Source organism: Eretmochelys imbricata, chromosome 6 (assembly GCF_965152235.1).
Source record: "Eretmochelys imbricata isolate rEreImb1 chromosome 6, rEreImb1.hap1, whole genome shotgun sequence".
NCBI lineage: Eukaryota > Metazoa > Chordata > Testudines > Cheloniidae > Eretmochelys > Eretmochelys imbricata.
In genome coordinates, this window is record NC_135577.1 from 37,899,367 (window position 1) to 37,922,307 (window position 22,941).

A 22,941-nucleotide genomic window follows, 5' to 3' on the forward strand; every position below is an offset into this window, starting at 1 on the left:
TTTCCTCATTTGGAAGGTGCATTTTTAGGCAGCTTAGGGCTTGTGTATTTAATGTTTGAAGCTGCTCAGAGAATGTTAAAAATAGCCATGGTGGTTGAAGGTGCTTGAAAAATGCCATTTATCCCTTGGATATGCAATTTATCACATGGTCTGGCAATTTATCACATGGTATCAGCAATAGATATGTGATGTACATAGAGAAGACATGAAGGTATGGCAAGGTATGCCAATTTTAATAGAATAATTTTAGTATGGCCACATTATTCTAAGGGCAATTCCACAAGTGAATTATGTAGGTTGCTCAAATGAATGGAGAGTGCAGGGAATATGCTCTGTAATTTAGCTAAATCCCCCTTCTGAGGAAAACTGCAGAATAAGAGGCAGTTGCAGATAGGTCCCAGAAGGGCAGAGAGACAAAATGTTAGGTGCCTAGCAGTAGCGAAATGGCAAGGTCTGCAGAAAAAAAGGTAAATTCTGTGGCACTTTGAAAAATGGTTAAATCCAGAACTCCAAGGCCATGGGGACCAGAAATGAGATGAAAGGAGCAGTTCACACTTAGAACCATTGTTTCAAGCTGTCTGCAGACTCAGGAGGATGACATTGCTTCAGTTTACATCGAGTTCTGTTTTTGAGGGGGGTTTTCCACAACCATGAACACTAGATTTATTTATTTTTTAATGAAAGCTGAGATTCTGAAACACAGTCCTGCAGCAGTTGGAATCACAGAACATCAGAGGTTCTCTATGTAAGCATGCAAGTTTATGGGAATTAGTATTTTGTATAATTGTTTCTGAGCTCCATACATACAGATACATACAGTACAGCACATGAAAGAGTCCAAATTTGTTCTTAGCTAAATGCAATTATGAAAAATGTCTGGTACAAGCTATTTGGCACAGCAGCTGGCAGTTCATTCATAACTTAGGGCTTTTTCGGTGAATAACTTACAGCTTGCTTAGTTTCTGCAAAAGATGCACAGAGAAATCAAGTTATAAATCACTCTCAGATGCTTGTAATATTTTTGTAACTCTTCCTGCACAGTTTGTGCAATACACTAGCCACAATCACAGGGTACATATCCTCTGATCTGGTCGAGAGCAAGACTGGAGAGGGGTGGTAAAAAGATTTAAGCCAACTTTATGCTGCCTGGATCCTAGAGGCAGACAGATGCTGGTCTGGTCTCCAGCATAAATTAGAGCAGCCCCAGCAGGCCCCTCCAGCAGCCAGTGGATTCCTGAGAATCGGGATGTGCCCCGGTATATGGGGGACGGCACAGGGAACCACTACAGTGGCTCTGCATCACCCATGGATTCCCCTGCTCAAAGGGGAGCTAGATCTCCTAGTTCTATGGCTGCAAAGTTGGCGCAGAGCAGGAACAGGCCCATGGTTCTGGGCCATAATGTCATTCCATATCTAGTATTCATGGCTTATATTTTCTCAAAATTTTTGTCAAGGAAATCTAATGTATTTGCTCTAAGTAATCTTAGGAAAACCCCACCATTCTTTAATGTTTGAACTTCTTCATTCCCCTTCTAAGTATCCAGGATGATAATGGAGTAAAATGTTCCCCACCTTCCCTCCTCTCCCCCCAAACCCCATGTTTCTTTAAGTGCAGAGAGCACATGAGGGTGTTAGTGACCCTCTGGGCCAGCAGCACCATCTGTCACACAAGGACATTTTCATCCTCTTGGCAAGGGAAGCTCTACAGTGCTGCCCTTGTTCTAGCGCAAGTAATTGCGTAGTGGCAGCAAGAGCAGCAGCGTGCAGAGAAGCAAGAGAATCAGAATGTTCAGACTTTTTTTTAGGACAGGCTCCCCACCTTTTGTTGTTAAACTAATTTGCTACTATCGACCGCACGCAAGCCTAGGGCACTAGCTGCCAGTAGACGCGCAGGTGAAATTCAAAGTGCTAGTCACTACCTACCATAAGACTGCTTATATCAGTCACTGTCCGACTCCTGCGTTAGCAGCGCACCAGGAGTGGAATTCAATAGCTCGGCCAAAAACTATGCAGCATGGACAATTTCATTTCAGTAGCTTTAGTTCTCCCTATAGCCCAAACCCGTGTAGGCCCAAGTTACCTAAAAGACCATCTCTCCTTCTCCAACCCATTGAACAGCCTCCACTCCTCTGGACCTGGCTGTCCAAGTGTGACACTCATGGAAGCTGAAGGGACGGCTCCATGATATCTTACCCCTGCTGGCATTATGTTCATGTACAAATCTGACCACATTTGGAAAGAGTTGCAAGGCTTTCAGCTGATTATTCTCAGTTTGATTATTCTTCTCACTGGGAAGCACAGTGTTCCTGTTCTTTTAATTAAGCACTCAATCTAAGCCAAGTTCACTGTATTTAGACATCACTGTGATGGGTGTCATAACAATAAAATAGTTCTCCAATGGCGAGCATGGTGCAAGTGAGGACGTCTGCCATTGCCTTATGTCTTAGAGATGGTCGTTTCTAAATCCAGACTTGAAACACACACTGAAAATAGAAAAGGAGTACTTGTGGCACCTTAGAGACTAACCAATTTATTTGAGCATGAGCTTTCGTGAGCTACAGCTCACTTCATCGGATGCACACTGAAAATGTGTATTGAGCTAAAAGCCACATGACCATGTACTTCTGACTTTTTAAAATAAACCCTGTGCAGTCAATACAACTGTCCTGCCATCCAGATGAGTCATATAAAAATTAAAATAAACCAAATTTTACCTAAGGAGTTGTCAGGATTTCCCCCCACACACTCTGAACTCTGGGTACAGATGTGGGGACCTGCATGAAAGACCCCCTAAGCTTATATTCTACCAGCTTAGGTTAAAACTTCTCTAAGGCACTAATTCCTTCAACTGATATTGCTGTCATTACCAAGTGATTTACACAAAATATTCAGGGAAGGGTCACTTGGAATCCCTACCCCTGCAAAATATCCCCCCAAACTCCTTCATCCCCTTTCCTGGGGAGGTTTGAGAATAAAATACCAACCAGTTGCCTTAGCAATGTGAGCACAGACCAGACCCTTTGTCTTCAGGACACTGAAATCAATCAGGTTCTTAAAAGAAGAACTTTATTTAAAAAGAAAAAAGTAAAAGAATCACACCTGCAATATCAGGATGGAAGATAACTTTTGCAGGGTAATAAAAAGATTTAAAACACAGAGGATTCCCCTCTGGGCTCAGCTTCACAATTACAAAACAGGAATGAAACTACCTCTTTAGCACAGAAAAATTCACAAGCCAAAACAAAAAATAAGCTAGCTATTTTCTTGCCCTACTTACAGTTTCTGTGGTTTTAGTTGAAATATTTCAGGTATGGTTTTTGGGAGATTGTGTACCTGCTGGCTTTTCCCTCTGTCTGGGAACAGGACAACAACCCACAGAACAACAAAACAAATCCTTCCCCTGCAAGAGTTGAAAATATCTTCTTTCAGGTGCCAAATAGGTTATCTGAACTGCTTAACCCTTTACCGCTAAGGCAATACAGTACAGCTGCCAAGCATACATAAAAGTTGCTACCCTTCCCCCTATATTCATGACAGGAGTTTATGTTCTTCATTATGTTTTGTTTAAGTACCTCCTATATGAAAAAGGCCTTCTCCCCATGGATAACTGCTTACAGTTTAGCTAAACAATGTAAACTATATTTTTTACGACATAGAATTGTATTGCTTTTCTTTACAGTAACTGCAGTAACAATAACATTATAAAAAAGATATGTTTGTTTAGAGAATTGAGTGATGGTGAAAGGTTCTGGATTGACAGCCATGGCCAGGCCTAGCCCTAGACCAAGTGGCGCCCCAGGCAAGGAGTGTCTTTGACGCCTCCCTGCTCCACTTTTTAAACTTTTGAATACCTTATTTTTCATTGCATATGTAGCCCATTTTGCAACTTTGATGCACGATTTTCATGCATGATTTATCCCTGTCACAGAAGTTGATAAATTTGCACGCTAGGATCTGTAAATCTATATTTATTCATGTCATATATAAGCAAATAAAAAAAATGTTTTCTCTAAGCTTATAGAAACTTTTTAATTTTAAGAATAACTGAAAGGTACTAACATCAAGAAATTGATGTGTTACCACCATTGGGTGGGCTACTATTAAATTGTGTTACAGTAGGTGACAGCCTTAGAATGTTAATCCTAGTCCTTTAGTTCAAAAGGTCGCTTTTCTCAACTTTGCCCGCATGAACTGAAGCATGGTGTCAGAGAGATCCAAAGACTGGCCAATGTGCATTTTCAAGTGATAAAATAGCAAGCGATGTCAGTCTCTCATTGGCCATCATCAATCAAAGACATATTTTAATGAGCCTGAGCTTCCAAAAACTGCTCTCACCACTCACGACTGTGACCAGCAGCATAAGCAGAATCCTCAACACTATCCACACATTAGGAAAAGTGTCCTTCAGCTCTGCATCATGAATGAATTGCAGAACTTGGAGTGGAGAGTGCTTTTCGTGTTGCAAAATGTGCTGGATGTTGTCCAATTCGACATAGAGGTTTTATCATTGACGTCCAAACATTCCCCATGTGTCAGCATCCGGTGAAGGTCCGTACAATTGTTCAAGAGTGTTTTCCTGTCTCCTGGCAGCTTACTAAGGTCATATAACCCCCCCGATCTTTACATGGTGCTTCATTTGCCCAAACCTTTCATTGATGGACACTCAAGCAGTGTCAATGAGGGAGCAAAAAAGTCCCTTTTGAATTTTTCTTCCAACTGCAGGAAGTGAAGGGTAAGGTTAATGTGGGTAGGTAGAATGCATCTGTAGGGAGGGGGAGTGGATGAGTTGACTTTGAAACTAGTCTGGGGAGAGATCCATTCACCAAAATCCCATTTGGGCCACACCTGGCCAAAATATGCAGCACTTATATTTTGTTGCCAAATTGGCAGCCTGTTTTTTTTAACTATAACCTATTTTTAAGACTGTTTTCTGTCACTGTGCATTAAATGAACCAGTTCTGCAATCTGCTACAGGCCCTGTCCTGCCCAGCCCCCTCACCAGTTACAGACTGCAAAACCAGTTTACTTGAATCTTACCATAAGAAAACATCCTTAAAACATGATTTTAGGTTAATAATAAATCATAATTTGTCAATTATGATGCAAAGTAGACACATATGTCACGCTGTTCATTCATTTGCCACACATTTTGATGGCTTATGTCACACATTGGCAGGTTTGGATGTTGAAAGGTGTGTAATGAAGGGCAAAACTCTCTCGTGTGCGTTGCACTCTGGATGCCTTTCCATATTCCATACGTAGAATTAATATTTATGTCACCATAACTCCTGTGGCACAATATCTGCAGACATCCAACAGAGAACTGTACTGCTGAAAAAGAGATATTAGATATGTGCAGACTGGAAAAAGGACCATTACCATAGTTCTCTTCACTCCTAAGGAAAAAAACTGACACCAACTGATACACTGCTAAAACATATTGCAAATCTATATTAAGAATAAGAGCAAGGGTGAATTAAGAAAATATTGGGTGACATTTTCAAAAGCACCTAAGTGACCTAAGATTCTAAGTCTTATTTTCAAAAGTATCTGAGACACTTAGGCTGGGATTTTCAAAGAAACCTAAAAAAGTCTAGCTGCTCAAGGAGCTGAGCACATAACTCTTAACTTCCATTGAAAATCACAGCTTTAGGAGCCTAAATCTCACTGAAAGTTGATGAAACTGAGGCTCATAAAGGCCTACATCACTTCTGAAAATGGTACTTAGGCTTCTAAGTCACTTAGGTGCTTGAGAAACTAGTACTCTCATATTGATTTCTCCCCAGATACAACTAAAGTGACTTCATGTGAGTGAAGTGTGCTTGGCTGTCATACTAGTAGTGGATTTCCCTATCCAATGGCTGCCTATGGAAAGAAACAACAGTTGCAGCTCCTCTGTGTTGCTCGTGTTGGGTGTTAGTGACATTGGAACCACATATTATGGATTCTCAAGGCTTTTCCCTTGGCTCTCACCCATCACTGCCCTTCAAGAAGTACCAGCATGGAGATGCCTTCTGCTGCTCTGCAGATTCCCACAGAGCTGCTTTGCCAGTAAGTACACTGCTTGGACTCTCCACATTGGCGTGACTTTTCACCAGCCTACATTCCCAGCACATATAGTATGTCCTGGATTTTTTTTTTTAATTATTAACAGTGTTAACGCTGGGATCAGCTAAACCACTTTGTGTAAAATATAGGGGAAAAGGGAGGGTGGGGGGAGCACCCTTCTCAGCGGAAACTTTATGCTCGAGTTTTTACCAAGGTAAATCTTTGCACCTGAGTTCTAAGCTCCGACAGACCAGGGGCTTCACTGGAATATTCACAAACCCATAGTTTAAAATGGTATTTAGCAGGGGTTGGTGCTGTGCCATAGCTCATCCATTTGCCAATGTAGCCAAGACTAGATGAAGAAACGCTGCCTAGGGAATACAGGTTACTGGTTTCTAACTTTGTCTAACTACAATCAGGTGTTTCTTCTTTCGCTTGCCTTTGGCAGTTAAAAGTGACTTGAAAGCCTTCACTTATCTATGACTGCGTGTATGAGACAATTATTGTTAATAAATCAAACTACTGCCTATTATATGTACTTGGAATAATGTTCATGCTGATGAGTGCTCTATTGTAGCTAACAGTACAATCATTCTAGGTTACAATTCTTTCCAACAGTCAGAGGTGTGAATTCTGAAATGATTCTGTTCCACTAGGCAATTAATTACAATAAAAATGCATCCATTTTATTCTATACTGTTCAGGTTCTCATATTGCGCTTATCACCATAGACTTAAGGCTCACTTAGGACCTGATTTCCAGTGATGATCGCTAATGAATTGAGCCTGCAATTCTGCACAACAATGAACTGACGTGAATGAATGAACAGGACTTAGGTGAATAAATTAATAGGTAGCTAGATGTTTAAGGCTCCCAATTATGTTTGCAGTTCACTGTGGATGCAATGATATATGGGCAAAAAACTGCACTCACACAAGTAGAAGTTGTCTTGAGGCTTGGCTGGAAACTTCGAAGTGACAAGAAATGACAACAACTGTGTGAAGTGCTGTATATATTTGTGTTTAAATACAAATAAGACAAAAAGGGCCTATGGGTATGGTAGTGTGGTAGGTGGGATGCTCGTAGGAAGGCAGGGTGGCCTGTAGAAATAAGCCCAGAGCTGGAAGTCAGTGCTGAGCTCTAATCCTGTCTCTGCTACTGATTTACTGTGAGGCCCTGGAAGATCACTTCATCTTTCTGCATCAATCCCCATGCCCATAAAATGGAGATGATAATCCTTACCTCATAGGGATGTTGTGAGGATTCATTGGTTAATGCATGTTGTTCTTTGAGCAAAGAAAATCCCTCAGAAATGTTAAGTGTTACTACATCAATCAAGGCCTGTTGACAAATTTCAATATCATGGACTGGTAGTAAAACAATTACATATTAATTAATTAATTTCTCTAGGATTAAGAGAAAAACAATTAACATATGAGGCTATGTATGTGATTGAGTGACTGAGTTCACTCGGTTGAAATCTTGCCTTTGGTCACAAGTGAAATGAGGTCTCACAGTCTAAGGTAGACATTTGTCCACTACTAGATCACAAACCACCATACTATTTGATACAGACCTACATGGTTGTTTAGAAGCTTGAGATTCTTCTCTTCACAGATGTCATGATTACATGGAGCATTGGAAGCTGCCCAGATGGTAGAAAATGTTGCACCATGCTATACTCCTGCAAAGGATAAAAATTATCCAGTAGTTCAAGTTGCATCCATCTTCTGGCACAGCCTCTTAGTAAAGCCTGTACTGCTATTAAAGGAAATTGGTGAGTTTGCTTCTCCCCGTCTGTTGGCAACATTGCTTTTCTTGATACATATCTGTTAGGATCACTGGTTCGTCATCTGTGCGAGCCACTTCATGCTCCGGCATGGGGGAGACTTGTATCTTGACCTGTATATATACAGGATATAATGAATCATAGGCACATGAGCAAAAAAGCCAGTTTGCAATTGGAGGAGGCTTCTTGGCGGCCAGTCCATTCACTGGAGCTTGCAGAGCCACATAATTCTGAGTTTTTGTTTAAAAGAGGCCCCATAGACTAAACAAATTGTTTTAAAGACAAATGAGTGATAGTGTAAATTCAAATGTAGTTTGTTACTCTGTGATCAGAGGAGAAAACCAGTAGTAGAAGAGACCCTCATGTTAAAATGAACAGTGGAGCCCAGATTCTGATCAGCTCCCTTTTTCTAAATCTGGAATAACTCATCAGAATCTGGCCCACAGTGCCTCCAGAATCTTTCAAGCTTTGATTTTACAGACTTCCTTCCACAACACAGATCAGATCAGAACTATCTGTGAAATCTGGCTTATTAAGCAGTGGCACTATATTCCTGTAAGCCCATGTAAAGGATCAGGGCCAGATCCTGCCAGGTGGTGTGCACCTCACAGGGTCAGAACCTAAACTTTTCAGGTATCTGGAACAAATTAATGTATAGTACTACAAACAGCTAACATCCTCTGAAAAATGATGGCCAGCAGAGCCTCGCTACTTGTTAGTAGACATCATTGTCTGAGTCTTTTAAGGGAAAGAGGTGACGAGAGAACATATCCTCCCTGACTTTTCACTTTTCTGTTGATGTGTCCTTCAACATTCTTACTTCTGGTTTCTCCCAACTTTATTTACTATGTGGGGTTGCTGTGCATGGAGAATGTTATAAATAAAAGCAAAATAATACAGATCATATTCTAGCTAGGCCTCAGTGTTCAATTTGTTCTATCTGCCTCTGTCATGTGTTTGATATAATTTCATATACACAGTAAGTTTTTTGTGTGTGTATCTAGATGTCACCTACTACAGGACAGGCCTAACAAAGAAAATAACAGAACGCCACTAGCCGTCACCTTCAGCCCCCAACTAAAACCCCTCCAACGCATTATCAAGGATCTACAACCTATCCTGAAGGATGACCCATCACTCTCACAAATCTTGGGAGACAGGCCAGTCCTTGCCTACAGACAGCCCCCCAACCTGAAGCGAATACTCACCAGCAACCACATACCACACAACAGAACCACTAACCCAGGAACCTATCCTTGCAACAAAGCCCGTTGCCAACTGTGCCCACATATCTATTCAGGGGACACCATCACAGGGCCTAATAACATCAGCCACACTATCAGAGGCTCGTTCACCTGCACATCTGTGATATATGCCATCATGTGATATATGCCATCATGTGCCAGCAATGCCCCTCTGCCATGTACATTGGTCAAACTGGACAGTCTCTACGTAAAAGAATAAATGGACACAAATCAGATGTCAAGAATTATAACATTCATAAACCAGTCGGAGAACACTTCAATCTCTCTAGTCACGCGATTACAGACATGAAAGTTGCGATATTACAACAGAAAAAATCTAGACTCCAGCGAGAGACTGCTGAATTGGAATTAATTTGCAAATTGGAAACAATTAACTTAGGCTTGAATAGAGACTGGGAGTGGCTAAGTCATTATGCAAGGTAACCTATTTCCCCTTGTTTTTTCCTACCCCCCCCCCCACCCCTTCCTCAGACGTTCTTGTTAAACCCTGGATTTGTGCTGGAAATGGCCCACCTTGATTATCATACACATTGTAAGGAGAGTCATCACTTTAGATAAGCTATTACCAACAGGAGAGTGGGTTTGTGTGTGTGTTAGGGGTGGGGGTGGGGAGAAAACCTGGATTTGTGCTGGAAATGGCCCACCTTGATTATCATACACATTGTAAGGAGAGTGATCACTTTAGATAAGCTATTACCAACAGGAGAGTGGGGTGGGGGGAGAGAAAACCTTTTGTAGTGATAATCACCCATTTTTTCATGGTTTGTGTGTATAAAAACGTCTTCTGTACTTTCCACAGTATGCATCCGATGACGTGAGCTGTAGCTCACGAAAGCTTATTCAAAGCTCAAATGAATTGGTTAGTCTCTAAGGTGCCACAAGTACTCCTTTTCTTTTTGCAAATACAGACTAACATGGCTGTTACTCTGATAGATGTCTAATGTAACTTTTACCTCTGCATGGAACAGGATTAAAAATCTTTCCTTCTTTGGTTTTTATTTTCCAGTCAACTGGTTCTGCAGAACACAGAATACTTGTCTCCATGGATGCTGACTTCCTTGGGTCAGTAGTTTTGGGTAGCCTTTCTCAATACTTGGGTAAGTTCTGCCATCAGCACGTGACTTTATGGGAGCTGGGTGTAACAGGAACCATTCGAGTCAATATATACTGACCTCAGCCTTGTGATAGGGGAATTAACCTTTGGAATTCTGACCTAGGTCAGATAAGTAGCAGCTGGAAATAAAGTTCAATCCTTTACCAGCATTTCTGTGCCACACTCGTATTACACTGAATGCACGCATCCAAACTAAGTAGGGTATAAACGAATAGGCCCAAATTCTGCACTACTTTATGCCCCATGTGATCTCTCTGAAGTCAATTGCGAGTGCAGAATTTGGTTCAGTAAAGAGGGAGCTGGTTGTGACATTTATACGTAGGTTACCCAACACTTTCCGATTCTCGCAACCTTTTTCTGAAATGTGTAACACCTCCATTATTTGCAACAGGCCTTTGACATTTGGCAGGGGTAAAGCTGTCTGGTTAGACCATTTAATTATTTCTGTCAATTTAAATAATAATAAAAAGATACCTGTACAAAGCTCTAGGTGCCCTAACATATAATAATTACTACAACAAAATCCTATCAGCATTAACAAAACCATTCAAAAAGGAATTCTGCCAGTGAGCCACCTACAAAAAAGCTCGTCCTCAGTCCATCATTGTGGGATGCCCTCCGCTCCCTCCAACAGATGTCTTTTGCTGTGTTCCCTGAAGGTCATCACATTTGGAGGAGCAAGTTCTAAAGAACCCCCTGTTTGCCACCCCGTCTTTTTTATAATGACATGGTCCACCCCAGCAAGGAAAGGTCGCATCTTAGCCAGACACAGATGGTAAAAAGGCTGCCGGCATTACCTCTGTGGTATGCTAATCAAATAGCATGAAAAATGTCACCCCGCAATTCATAAACCAGGAACAATTTTTTTTCACCTTTCACTTTGAATGTTTGAAAAAGAGGCATAAGAAGAAATGATTACCTGTTTTGAACAACTAAACTTTTTTCTTTCTCTCGCTGCAGAACTCACCTGCAGGGATGATTTGGCCAGATGTGCGCTCACCTGGAAGTGTTTCCAGACAACAGATCCAACTGCTGAGGTCACTTTGGATGTTCCCTGGGTGCAGGAATGGGGGTGGAAATTGTCATTCTAGGGAAGTAACCTTAGTCAGGGTGACTGTCTGTGCCCACTGAATAGAGAGAACACCAGATGATGGGATGAGTAGGATAGACCAACATAAGGAAATACTGGGTGGAGGTGGGTAAACAGTTCCCATCTGCAGTGCCAAACCCAATGCTAGCAATTCTATCCTCAGCGGGGGCTAACAATAGGACTCTACTGAGTGCCAGACTTCTCTGGCAGAGAATCATTCTCTTAGTCACAGTCTCCTGTAATACAAGTAAATTAGGACATCATTCAGACCCTGCCTGCTCCACCTTCCAAGTAGAATTAACCCCATACTAACAATCAGAACCTCAAGACCGACATTCAGCCTCATGGTGTGATGATTTGGGAATCTGTCTGTTTAATATATGAATTCCATGTGAGGTTATGAACTCTCAGTATGTATCTTTACCAGACTGCAAACTCCATTTTGAATATGGGGGCTAGTTGTCTTTTCTGTGGTCTCTTTGCCTACATGTTGTACTGAAGTTCCAAGGTGTAGTGATACAGGGCTGCGAAAAAAGGGTTGTTAACCCAGGATGGTCTTCTGTTCACATGCAAACATCCGGGATATTAGACTCCACCAGGAGAACTGGTTTGTCTGAGAAGAAGTTGCCTGGCAATGAAGTCACCTAGGAAGGCAGATCCAGGAGTTACCTGAGAGAGGGACAAGAAGGTTATAAAGGTTAAGGGCAGATCTATTTGGCATTTTCAGCCATTTTTACCAGCTCAAGATGAAGGAAGTTGGTGAAGGAGCTTAATGAGGTAGGGGGGACTCTGCCTACCTGATCACAGATGGTCCCCCAAGGACCCCCAAAAGAAGGCTAAGCTAGAGTGGGGGCCATTGCATTCAGGGTGTTTGTTTTTTTCTATACGATGTGTACTCTGTGTATTTCTCATGCTTATGTAAAGAGAAATTGTGTGTTAGAATCCTGTGCAAAGTGTCTCTGTGCTTACAAATAAAGGGCTAAATCTAGCAATCCTTATTTGGCCAATAAGGCCTAGTCAATGGAGTAGTGACCAAGTAGGGACTTGGCTGGATTTGGCTTATTGTGATCACTAACACTTAAAGACCAAATCCTATCCCATCCTCCATAAATGATTCTGCTGGGAGAAGGAGGAACATAAGAGCTCCCATACTAGGTCAGACCAACAGTCCATCTCACCCAATATCTTGTCTCCAAAAGTGACCAGTACCAGAGCTTCAGGGGGTATGTATAGAACAAGGAAATTTTAGAGAGATCCACTCCTGTCATCTCTTCCTGGCTTCAGGCAGTCAAAGATTTAGGGTCACCCCAAGCATGGCATTGCATCCCTGACCATCTTGGCTAATAGCCATTGATGGACCTATCCTCTGTGAATTTATCTAATTATTTTTTTAACTCAGTTATACTTTGGTGATCACAAAATCTCATGGCAATGAGTTCCACAGGTTAATTGTATGTTGTGCAAAAAAGTACTTCTTATTTGTTAGTAAATTTAATAAATAAATGTGCTAGTCTATGAGGTGCCACAAGTACTCATTGTTTTTTCTTATTTGTATTAAACCTGACACCTATTAATATCATTTGAAGGATTTGGGGACCTTGTGTCTCAGAGCATGGGAGGTTGGAAAATGGGGAAGGCTAGAGCAGGACAAGAAATACTTCCAAGTTGGTCACTCAGTCTACATGCCAGATTCCAAGATGAGGCCCTAAAACAGCATGGGATAAATTAGTGAAGGGCCAGATTTTTAAAGGTATTTAGGTACCTAAATATGCAGCTGTGTGCCTAGTGGGATTTTCAAAAGTGCCTATCTCCCATTGAAAGCTTAGGTGCTTTGAAAATTCCACAAGTTGCCTATCTGCATCTTCAGGGGCCACAATACCTGTAAAAATCGGGCCTAAAGTGCACAGAAGATGTGCCATACTATATAAATGCTTAATAATAGAGCTGGGAAATGTTGAAAAGTTCAAAATTTCAAAGAAAATTAGAAAGGAAATTCTGCAACATTTAATGTTAGTTAGTATCCCCCCCCCCCCCGCAACCAGTTACATAATTGTGCAACATTTCAAAATTTATGATGCAAAATAGAAAAAACAATTCTGCAAACATTTTTCAACCAGCTCCTCTATTGGATTAGTATTAGAGGATAGGAGGAGATTGTGCTCATGGGACACACTAAAACTATTAAAAATGATACAGAGCCCAGGATTAAATTCCCTTATTTTTTGAGGATGATATATATGGATTTCAAATAGAAATGCCAGAATTATTAATGCAGTAAACATTCTTTGAAAAGTGAAATTAGAGATTTTGTGTATGGGGGCCATATTTTTAATTGATAAATGCTTAAAGAATGTTTCCTTTTTGAAAGAATTAGAGGACAGAGGGAGTGAGATGCTCCTCTAACATTGTTTCCACTAACGCAGCATAGGGGCTGCACTGTTGCAGTGTTAGTGATTCGATCCGTGGAGAAGCACACAACCCTGAACTCAGGTCATGGCAATTCTAAAAGCTTTTCAGTTCACCTTTACAAATGAGCAAGTGGAATCATCTCAAATTATATATTTCCAGTCCGCACTATTTGAACTCAATGGGACCTTGAATCCTTGGTCCGGGTTCTGATCGCCTCTAGACTCATTTGTTATAGTTCACTACGGAACTGTTATTTCTTCTCACTCCTTGCACTGTCTGCTGCTTTTACAGAGCTCAGCAGCAGGATTTATAATATGTAGAAAGCTGTTCCGTCATATTACAGCTGCCCTGTAGTATTTTCACGGGCGCCTTGTTCAACAGCACATTGATTCTGAGGCTTCATTTGTTGCTTTTTAGAGATTGACCTGCGTCAAAACCTTAGCTTTAAACGTCCTCAGAGTTTAGGGGTCTTTCTAATCAGAATTCAGATTCAATTTTTTCAAATGGAGCCTGTCTTTCTAGGGGGCCAAACCAAAACATTGGATCCAAACACCACTGAACTTTGGGGCGTTCCAAATCTGGCTCGGCTTCCAAAGTTTGCCATGTGAGTCTATTTCATTGTATTATCTCTCACTGAGCTATCTTAGGGTTGAACCCTCTGTCCTTCGGCACACTTTGGATTCTGCCTCCTAGAGACTCTTAAGAGCACAGTGTGTTTGAACAATATTGTTTGACAATTTCTCCTATGCTTACTACCAGTGTTCAGACAGAAGAAGAAAGAGGTGGTTTGGCCACACACACACACACACACACACACACACACACACACACACACACACACACACACACACACACACACACACACACACACACACACACACACACACACACACACACCCCGCCTCCTTGCATTCCCAATAAAGCCCACAACTCCTTTTTTGCCAGGGGAAGAATGACAGTAAACAAAATAAACATTTTCTAAACTTAAAGTTGTGTGAACTTTTGCTTATTCTTTTTCCTCCCTTTTCCTTATTCCTTCCTTTTCCTTATTCCTCTTTCTCTCCTTCCAGCTCCAATTTGTATTTTTGTGCCTCTTCGTCCTTTTCTTTTTTTACTATTGCTTTCTCTCTTACCTTCATAGTATTTTTTCCAATTGCTCTTTTTCTCCCTCTTCCCTAGATGCTCCCATTTCTTTCCTTTCTCAAGTCCTCCACGTCCTGCTCTTACTCTCTCTTCCTTACCCTCCCTTCCCTTCCTCACTCATACATTTTCCCCTCCTTTTCCCTAGTCTCTCTCTCCTTGTCTCCCTCCCCCTTAGAGTATGTTTATGCCTCTATCTTTTTAGCCATCTCTCTCTCTTTGTACTATCTTCCCCCATAAATCTCTCTCTCTCTCCCTCCCCCCATGCTATATCTCCCACTCCCTAGTCAGTATCTCTACATTCTTTCACATCTCTGCCCTATTTAGGATGAGCATGTGTCTCTGGAAACTAGAAACGTCCGTATTTTCAGGTTTCTCCTAATGTCCCTGAGTCTTAGTTTTCATAATTCCCTGCACGCCTGAAGAAGCCATTCATCACTGAGCACAGATTGTGGGAGCAGGCTTGCTGAGCACAAATGTGCCTGCTAGATCACCTCCACACCACGTTGCTACCTGCCCTCCGCTCCCGTAAGCGTCCAAGCGAGTCTACCCTCACATGACAGCAGTGTTACTTGGTTGAGGTTGGAGAATAGGAGCTGCTGCTATTTTCTTTCTCTGCTCTTCTTCAGCTGACAAAGCCCTACTGTGAACACATGCCTGACCCTGCCTGACCCTACCCAACCCCACAAAGGACAAGTGTCCTCATTTTTTTACTCTGAAAAATCTGGTTATCCCAACTCTACTGGGACTTCAGGATCTGGGATGTACGCTTTTTGGAAGTGATTCCATATACCATATCGGTCATTACCTGTTAAGTGTCAAACATCAAGCTCTGTCTACCTCAGCTCTATGAGGCTTTTGGAAAGAAGCATCCTCTCTGTCTCTCTCTCTCTGGTCATCCCATTATCATCTACAGCCTCCTGGCTACTGCTAGTGTGGGGTAGGGATGGTAGGATCTCTAGACTTTCCCCAGTCTCTGATTTTAGAGCCCTCCTTTCCTGCGAAGAACTTGAGTGCCAAGTTGAAGAAGGTTGAAAGCTAACCAGTATCCTGCCAACTTTCACTGCATCTATTGGTCAGCAGCGAAACTGACAGGAATGATGAGGTCAGTTTCATCCTACTGCTGCTTGAGAAGGCTCTGAATGGCAGCTGAGGTTTTGGGGTGGTCTTTCTGCAGGCTCAGGCCAATGACAGTGCATTGGTCTATATTTGGTCCACAACCATAAGGGTAAGAAACTACCCCCCTGCCTTGTATCCACCCCCGATGAGAGTTTAGATTCTGCAGAAGCTGATTGCGCTCCCCTAGGAGAACTTCTAGAGGTGCATGGAGTTTTCAAGCTCTGATAATCCAGGATCCAAATCCTCTCCATCTCCCTTTCATGTGTACCTACAATGCTCTTCTGGGGCCTGCACATGGAGGAGCACATGAGCAATACTTAAGGTGTTTTATCTGTAAGCCCCATGCTATGAGATGAATGTCACATCTCACTGAACTGGTGCCATATTTCTGAGAAGTATCCTTGGAAATCCAGTGGACATGGAGGAAGAAATTGTTTCATCTCTGGTTTGAGGTAACTTCTATAACCAGGTAATATTCAGTAAAGAACTCTTGAGTCAGGTTTGTTAGGGGAGAAAGGGTAACACATTATCATATTTATGTTAGGAGTTAGCACTCTACTCTGACTGACTCAGGCTTCAGGACACAGCTAGTAAAATAAACTTAGGGCCTAGGCAGAGACTTTTAGCTTAGTCACCCTGCAATTATGAATCATTAAATTTGCATAGGTACTAAGGCTCTGATGCACAAAGGTATTTAGGCTCCTAAATCAATAGAAGTTAAGGGCCTAACTACCTTTGTGGATCTGGGCCTAACCAGCTAAGTAACGTGATGATAGAACTGATTGAAAATGGGGAGAAAAGGAAAATGTCAACATAATTTTCTTTTTCTTTTTAAGTGAAATTTTCCAGCAGTTGGTTAAAAATTGAACACCCCCCTCCCCAAATTGTGCAATTTCCCCCCCCTCCCCATTTTTTGCCAATATCTCAAAAAGTTCAGAAATGTCCAACCAGTTCTTTTTGGGAACTTGCTATTAGTTACAAGACTGATTTTCAGTGTGGTGGAGTTCTAATAGGTTAGAGCTGGTATTGCCAATGTAACCCACAGGTCCGTACTTGTTCTGCATCCCTTTGTGCCTGATCCACAGAGGATATGAACCAGTCACAGCTCTCGCCCTGAGAGCCTGGCTCGACTGATAGTGCCTCATGCCTTTAGCTCTGGAAGTCCCTGGTTCAGTCATGAGCGAATGATGGCTAAAACGGCGCCTGCCAGAACAGCGTGGCTCTCTTGGAGTGTCATTGGTTAGGAATATGGAATGATTTAAAGAAAAAAAAAAAAAAGACACATTGTGTGTATATAGAGAGAAACAACTCATCATCCATTCTGAATTTTACAGGGCAGCTGCATTAAAATATAACAGATGGAATTTAGACGGTGAACTCCACCCACTAGCAGACCAGCACACCAGGATGTTGTACTGTGATGTGAACACGTTAGTGCTGCACAATGATGCCACATTGCAATGTTTCTGACGCCCTAACGCAATTTTTCTTACTCATCCTGGCTATTCTCAGAAAGTAGCAGCCCTGCTGGGCAGCTTCAAAGGTGGATAAAAATGGCATTTGCACATATAAAAGAAGCAATTTCTTTCACAAACGGTCACTGATGCATCCAGTTACCCATTTTATTTATGCATATACAAGTTGTCACAAGCACAACAGCTTAGCCTGCACTCAGCAACTATTTCCATAAGGAACTCGGATTGTTAACTACGAAAGATATGTATTACAGTAATGCTCCAGGGAATGTATTTTGGAGGAATGGATTGTATTAATATGAGAAAGATAAAGACACCTACATAGCATTTGGCCTCAAAACTAAAGCTGTGCAAAACTTTCCTAAGAAAACCAGAAACGGGGACCATTTTATTATTTCAGATCAACTCTGAAAAAAGAAAAAAAAAAGCCAGTGGGTTTGACCCCAAACTCCGGCAATGCCCAAAACGCTGGGCTGAGTTTTCCCCTGTAACTTTGAAATCATTCACGTGGGTTTCGATTTGAAGGGGATCTTCCTGCAAACTTTTTCAGGCTCTGATTTCACTTGGTACGTATCTGAGCTCTGCTGTAGGCAAAACTGTGCAAACCTGCAGAAACAAACCAGAGAAAGTTTGCAGGGACTCTTCTTAAAAGTGCCTGGACCCTCCCAGCTAGAGCAAAGCCAATCCAGGCTGCAATGAACCCCCCTTTAGGCGCAGTCCTCCGCCCTGCAAACCAACTCCAACTCTGTGCTCCTCGGTGCATAGCCCCGAGCTCTTGAGGCTGGCTGCAAATGCCTCGGCATGTGTGCGATATCCCCTTGCAGCGTCAGGTGGCTTTTCCTGTGACTCCCCCTCAGTCCCCTCCCCATGTGATCTCTCCCCTCCCCATGGCTCCTCCCTCCTTAACCCCCCTCCCCGCCTGGACTTTCCTATGAGGTCACCAGCTGCTCCCTGGCTCCTCCCCCCTGCATCCCCTGCATGATGCGGGCCCAGACTCCACCTCCCTGTAGCGAGTCCGCTCCTCGCGTTCATTTCATTCCTCTCTCATTCCGAACATTCTTAGCATCGCTCGCGCCGCACAAGCCCATCCGAAAGCCCAGCCCGCCCCACCACCGGCTTGGGCAGTAACTAATCACTTGAAGGGATTCAATAATCCTGCAAACAGCCAGCTATAGCCTAGATATAAATAGAGAAACTGCAGATTAAAAATAAACACGGGGCTATAAATAGCAACCCAAGCCCAGGGGGAGCTGGACGAAGTTTGCAATTGCATTGCAAAGAGCTGGTGGTGGTTGCAAAGGTGGGGAGTGGAGTGGAGTGGAGGTAAGTTTTGTGTGTGTATGTACGAGTATGTGGTCGCTGCTGCTCGGAGGGAGCTGCTGCTATGCTCATCTCTCTCCCTTTGCTTTGTGTGGCTGGGAGCGGGGGGGGTCTCCTTTTATTTGCTTGGAGAGCTACATAGGCAACTATGGCCCCCCTCTTTCTCCTCCCAACCCCCACCTCCAATCCCTGCAGGTGATCTGGGGAGGAGGGTAAGGAAAGGGACTTGGGGAGGGGGGGAAGAAGTTGTTTCCAATGGAGTTTTTGCTGCTTTGGGGTTGTAGCCAGAGCTGCAACAGGCGGCTGCTCCTGTTCCTCTCTCTCTCTCTCTCTCCCTCTCTCTCTCTCTGCTCCTTGCTGCTGCTTTCACTTAGTTGCCTGAGTCACTGCTTTGCAGCCTGGCGCTCGCTCACACACTCACACACACACACAAATCTTTGACATTTTTCACATTTTTCATGAAGAAGGAAGAAGTTAGGAGCGGCCCGTGGCTTGCAAAATAAAATCCTCATAATAATCCAAACTCTCCCAGCGTTGTGCCCTGCAAAAGTGACTCGCTCTGAATCGAGAGAGCTCTTGGGTTTCGTGCCTCGAGTTTTGTTTTCCTTCCCCCCTTTTCTTTTCCTCTAAAAGATGAAAGAAGGAATGTTCTTTTTTGCTGCTTCTTCTCCTTCTCCAGAGCTGCTGCTGCTGGTTAATTGCACATTCAAGTGGAAAATTTTCGGGAGTCAGCAGAAATATTGTATCCAAAAAAGACAAAGTCGCGGTTACAACAAAACTGAAGAGATTGTGCCTGGAAAACTTCCTTTCGGTAGGAACCATAGGGTTATTTATTTATCCGTAACCTTTTAAAGAGATCTGTTCTGCAGATGCCCACGGTGCTGATCCAAAGGCAGCCTTTGTTCACAGAAGTAAAATTTGCAAAGGAAGTACACTTTTAAGGGGGAGGGGAAAAGTTATATTACAGCCTTTGTAACAAAATTAAAACAAAAAAAAAAGAGAAAGAGATTTCTATTTTCATCCATCAGAAAAGTTCAAGCTCCTACCTCTGTTAATCCCATTCATGATTTCCCCCCTCCTCTCTTGAAATCTGTTTTAAATTGAATAGAATCACTGTATAAAAATATTTATGAAACAATGAAATACCAGCCACCCCTGTTTCTCAGGAGAGTTGTTAATTTATTAGAAACAAGTGCCTGCCTTTGATTTGAAGAACTGAAAAGTGACCTCAATAAGTGCTGGAATATTAGGGAGCAGTTGTGCTTTACATTTTCTGAATGTAAATGGTTCCCGATTTTTTAAAACTTCCTTACCGAACACCATCTAACAAAGTCAGGGCCAGGAAGCATGTCAGAAGTCACTGACATTTTCTGATGTAAAATGTTATAGATATGAAATCCAAACTGAGATGGTACAGCACCCGAAAAAAGTAGCTATACAGCTGTATTCCTGTCCTGGAAGAATAAATTCCTTTCCCTCTGTATTGATTAAGTTTGGAAACAATGTTGCTTATTACTAGCTTGTATAGTGATACTTGCTTTCCCTGTCTAGATTGTCACACATAGCAGCTATATCATTTTAAAACACTATTCTTTTACTGAAAGTTCAGATACTACAGTCCATCTTGGTATGTACATCTATTAACTTAATGCATCTTGTGGAAAAATTCAGCTAAACAACATGGAGTATTATATACAATGCAATATAACACAGTTAGTGATTATAATTGCTTTGGGATTTAATCCCAAATACAGGATTTTTCATAGAATCCTAAATTTGGAATGCAGTATATAGTGTATTGCCATCTCTATAAATAGTTGGGGAATACCATTACAGGGGCATTAGACTGTGCTGGTGGTACACACTAAAACTATTAAAAATGATACAGACACCAGGATTAAATTACTTTATTTTTTGAGGATGATATATATGGATTTCAAATAGAAATGCCAGAATTATTAATGCAGTAAACATTCTTTAAAAAGGGAAACTAGAGATTTTGTGTATGGGGACACATTTTTAATTTATAGCTGCTTAAAGAATGTTTCCTTTTTGAAAGAATTATGTTTAAACTTCCAGTTTTTTTATCAGATATGTTTCTTTTTCATTATTGCTCATTAAATGTATATTTCCTACTGTGCTGGTTTTGAATGAGGTCCTAATGTATTTTTTTAAAGCAGTAGGGGTAGTTATGTGTTTTATCTGATGCTGATATAAACCAGCTGATCAAGCAAAGATATTTTGGTTGTAAGTGATGTACTTCATAGTTTTTCTTTATAATAGTACTTTCTTATTAAACGCACACAAAATATATTTTGAACTACAATTTCAAATGGTCTATTTAGCTGAAATATTTATATTTTCACACCACAAAAAGCAAACCACAGCATCACTTCAAATTTGGAATATGGCTTGACATTATGCACACTTCTTTCTCAGTCAGAGCGCAGAATGTGGCTAAAATAGAATGTACACAAGGAGTAAAGCAGGGAGAAATTTTGATTTCATGTGAGCTTTAGTAAGGACAGCTTCTGCTTAATGAAGTTTAATTTAGAGTGGAAAGGAACAATCTAAATGTAAGTGGGAACTGGGCCCTCAGTGAATTTCCAGTTGAGATTGTTTATATTGTGGTATGTGTTTGTGAGCAACATGTATGGTATAATTTGCAACTTGTTTCTCTCTCTCTCTGTGTGTGCCAGGACAATGTACTGGTTTTGGATGGTATTAGAGTGGTTCATAGGCTTTGGTGGTCTTTGACTGATAAAAGTCAAGCTCAATTAGGAGGAAGCAAGAACCCTAAATTTCTTTTTTTAAAGTAATGATTATAGCAAAACTATAAAGTGTCCCTCAAGACTCAGAACATTAAAAATAGTTTATTATAGACCCTTAATGCTTCAGAGAAGCAAAAGTGTAAGAGAGACCTCTTTTACTTAATGAAAAGATGAAGGTGGTTAATAACTTCATTTTTTGTAATATAGTATAATTGTCATTAATAAACCCAAATGTCAAAATGACTATGCAGTCAGATTAGTTTCAGTAGAAATAACTTTTTTTTTTTTTAAGGATCACATGGAATTATTTCAAAAATATTAAATTTCTTTATGCAGTTTTCAGTGTATTTATTTACGGAGAGAGTGTTGCCTTAAAATTTGTGTCCTTCAAAAATATAACTGAATGTACCTTTTGTGATATATACCATTTTTTTAATCCAGCCCTCTTCTTGACATTGTTATCTTATGTCTAATATTACATATAAGATGGTAGAACACAGACACTATCTTTTGAAAGCTATTCCCTTATTTTAGAATTTAAAGGTTTGTACAATCAGGCCCTCTCTTACATTAAAGTCAATGGGACGACTCACGCAAGTATCAAATGCTAAGATATTTACAGCATATGCTTTATGTCCTTTGGCATAGTATGATATTTGATGTCTAAATGGAAAATCAAAAAGTAATAGTTATGTTTTTACATCTTTATTAATCAGCAGTGACTTAAGCAGGGTACCCGCATCTGATAACCTAGTTATAAAATGTACAGGATGCATTTCTAGTCACAGTGAGTCAAATCAGTCCTGTCAGTACTGTTTTGACAGAAAATGCAGATTCTAGGCAAAGTTTGACTTTTTTACAGTGATGTAAGTTCACAGTAACTCCACCAACTTTGTTAGATCCAAACATAACACTGAAAGCACCAACTGTGCAAGGGGCCTTTATTTATACGAGTAAATAATAACTTATTTGAGGATCTAAATGTACAGGGTTTGGGATTTAATTACCATTTTGTCACTTTGTAGTAATTTGCAAGGAAATTATTATTAGTTGCCTTGAGTATGAAGGTTGTATATTGCTAAACTACAATCATTTACTATTGTAAAGCTTAGTTATGCTTGACAAACTTTTAGTCCAGCGCCAGACTTGAGAAGTCAATCAGCTGGCTAAGGGGAAGCTGCAGAGTGCTATTAGAGGTTCTGTTGCAGTTTACACAAATACTGTACTATTTAAATGATAGCCTGTGCCACCTGAATGAATCAATTACATTATTTCTTGTAAAGCCAACTGATTCTAGGCCACAACTAATGACATGTTTTGCAAAGTAAAAAAAAAAAAATAATCTGCAATAAATCGTCCACGTAGGGCCTTATCCTTTACTTCAGTTTTTGCACAAAACTC

General features: G+C 41.2%; 1 long non-coding RNA gene across 1 annotated transcript; it reads left to right on the forward strand.

The window, feature by feature from the left end:
- Window positions 1-9,411: 9,411 nt before the first annotated feature.
- LOC144266142 (uncharacterized) lies at window positions 9,412-11,441 on the forward strand. Its single transcript, XR_013346431.1, has 3 exons — window positions 9,412-9,521; window positions 10,109-10,199; window positions 11,177-11,441. It is a non-coding gene; the product is annotated as an uncharacterized LOC144266142 (long non-coding RNA).
- The last annotated feature ends 11,500 nt before the right edge of the window (window positions 11,442-22,941 follow it).